Below are 2486 nucleotides of genomic sequence, written 5' to 3' on the forward strand. Positions count from 1 at the left end.
CTAATTTTTTTAGATTAGGGCGTGCAAGGCTCCCCGTCAGAAGCTGGCTAAACCAGCAAATGAAATATTGCACACTATTTGCTCTCCCTTTTTGCCTAATTTTTTTTAGATTAGGGCGTGCAAGGCTCCCCGTCAGAAGCTGGCTAAACCAGCAAATGAAATATTGCACACTATTTAAACACGGGCTTGCCTAATTTTTTTAGATAGCAGGCAAAACCAGCAAATAAATTATTGCACACTATAATGATGCTAGTCATCTTAATTGTATGTACAGCATGATATGTTTTACCTCCTTCTTTTTTAATTGTCTCGAATGAGCAAAAACATAATCACACTATTTACGACTAACGTTTGGCCTGGAGTCTCCTCTTGATACTTGGTGTTTCTTGATACTTGGCGTCTTTGATGTCTCTTAATATTCTGATGCTCTTGTCTGTAAGAAAAAAAATACTGATTTAACTTAAGAATTTTATTTACCTAAAAAAAAGTGTTGAGCTGTTTTTGAACTTAATACACGCGCCAGGAGAAGAATCGAGGCTAATTACTACCAGTCTCGATTTCAGGCCGCGACAAAAAATAAAAAGCTGCCATAGCAGGCGGCTTACATACACACAAGCTACAAGCTAAAGAGCTGTAGGAGGCTTGAAGCTGACATTGGGAAGCTGACATTGGTAGGATTGAAGCTGGTAGGCAGCTATACCAACACTTAGACACTGACCTGACACAAGCTACTTCGATCAGGCAATTAAGCTAACACAAAGCCAGTGCTAGCTAACACAAAGCTCTACAAACCTTATAGCTTGGAGCAGTACTGGGTTAGGTAGAGGAGATCTGATGGACATAGAGGCTGCTGGGTTCCTCAGTAGAGTATAGAGAAGGTAGAAGAGAACTTGAGGTAGAGCAGAGGTAGAAGAGGCTGAATAATGAGCTAGACTGCTGGGTTGCTAGTTAAACTAAAATCGTTCTCACTAAGGTTTCTCCAGCATTACCTTACATGGTAGTACATCACATTCCATATTACAGAGTCTTGGCAAGGTTTCTCCAGCATTACCTTATTTGGTAGTACATTACATTCCATATTACAAGAGTTTAAAGGTTCATAACTGTCAACACATTCAGATGACTAATAAAGATTAATGTACTAAATTGCTGTATAAATCATTGAAATTGCGGCACAAGTTCATAATGAATTAGCATACACTCGCTTTGGTTGTTCCACCCTAATTACTGTACACCCCTAGAGAGTACAGAACAAGGTAAACAGTGAACAGTAAGGTATCATGTCTCAGAACAACATAGAAGGACATGTGGCATGCTCGGTACGATCATGTAGCTATTCTGCTGTCCAATCACCAGTAAGTGTCATTGCGCCCTCTGTTCCGATTTATAAATCCCAGGGTCACAGCTAGTCCCTAAGGCAGGGCCTAGCACAGGCTCTACATCACCCTGAGGCATGATCCCAACTGTACAAAGCTCTAATCAGTACTAACCTAGATACAAAGATAATGGGCCACCTGCCATGCACACAAGCTCAAAGCTATTTTATAATTAACACACAGTAACTTACCCACTGGAATAGGTAGCACTCAATGGAGGTTTCCTCCTGTTCAGATGATGGAGTGGTTGGTTGATCCATTGTATGGTGGTACTCCCTCCGTTGCACATGAAGAGAGAGAGAGGGATAGAATAGTCACCCATACACCACACAGCTACAAGCATAAGCACAGCATACACTCGCCTTGGTTGTACCACCCTAATTACTGTACACCCCTAGAGAGTACAGAACAAGGTAAACAGTAAACAGTTAGGTATCATGTCTCAGAACAATATAGAACCTGTGCCAGGACATGTGGCATGCTCGGTACGATCGGGTCATGACAACGTAGCTATTCTGCCTCATTCCTGTCCAATCACCAGTAAGTGTCATTGCGCCCCCACTGGGCAGTATTGCTCTGTTCCGATTTCTAAATCCCATGCCTTCAGGGCTACCGATACCGCAACGCGATGGCAGGATCCCAAAAGCAAGGAATCTAGAAATCGAACAGAGGCTATACTGTCAAGTTTTCCCAAAGGTAAGGATCGCTCAAGACGCTTGACTTGCTGATCATACAACAGGTCAACAGGGTCACAGCTAGTCCCTAAGGCAGGGCCTAGCACAGGCTCTACATCACCCTGAGGCATGATCCCAACTGTACAAAGCTCTAATCAGTACTAACCTAGATACAAACCTAGATACAAAGATAATGGGCCACCTGCCATGCACACAAGCTCAAAGTTATTTTATAATTAACCTTACCCACTGGAATAGTCAATGGAGGTCTCCTCCTGTTCAAGTGGCAGGATGATGGAGTGGTTGGTTGGTCCATTCTATGTGGTACTCCCTCCGTTGCACATGAAGAGAGAGAGAGAGGGATAGAATAGTCACCCATACACCACACAGCTACAAGCATAAGCACAGCATACACTCGTACCACCCTAATTACTGT

The 2486-nt window shown here is 42.9% G+C and overlaps 1 long non-coding RNA gene across 1 annotated transcript; it reads right to left on the reverse strand.

Moving 5' to 3' along the window:
- Positions 1-401: 401 nt before the first annotated feature.
- On the reverse strand, positions 402-1859 carry LOC135347134 (uncharacterized). The gene is made up of 2 exons (XR_010398282.1): positions 1568-1859; positions 402-433 (listed from the first exon to the last, which is right to left on the reverse strand). It is a non-coding gene; the product is annotated as an uncharacterized LOC135347134 (long non-coding RNA).
- Between the last annotated feature and the right edge of the window lie 627 nt (positions 1860-2486).

Source organism: Halichondria panicea, chromosome 13, assembly GCF_963675165.1.
Source record: "Halichondria panicea chromosome 13, odHalPani1.1, whole genome shotgun sequence".
Classification (NCBI taxonomy): Eukaryota; Metazoa; Porifera; class Demospongiae; order Suberitida; family Halichondriidae; genus Halichondria; species Halichondria panicea.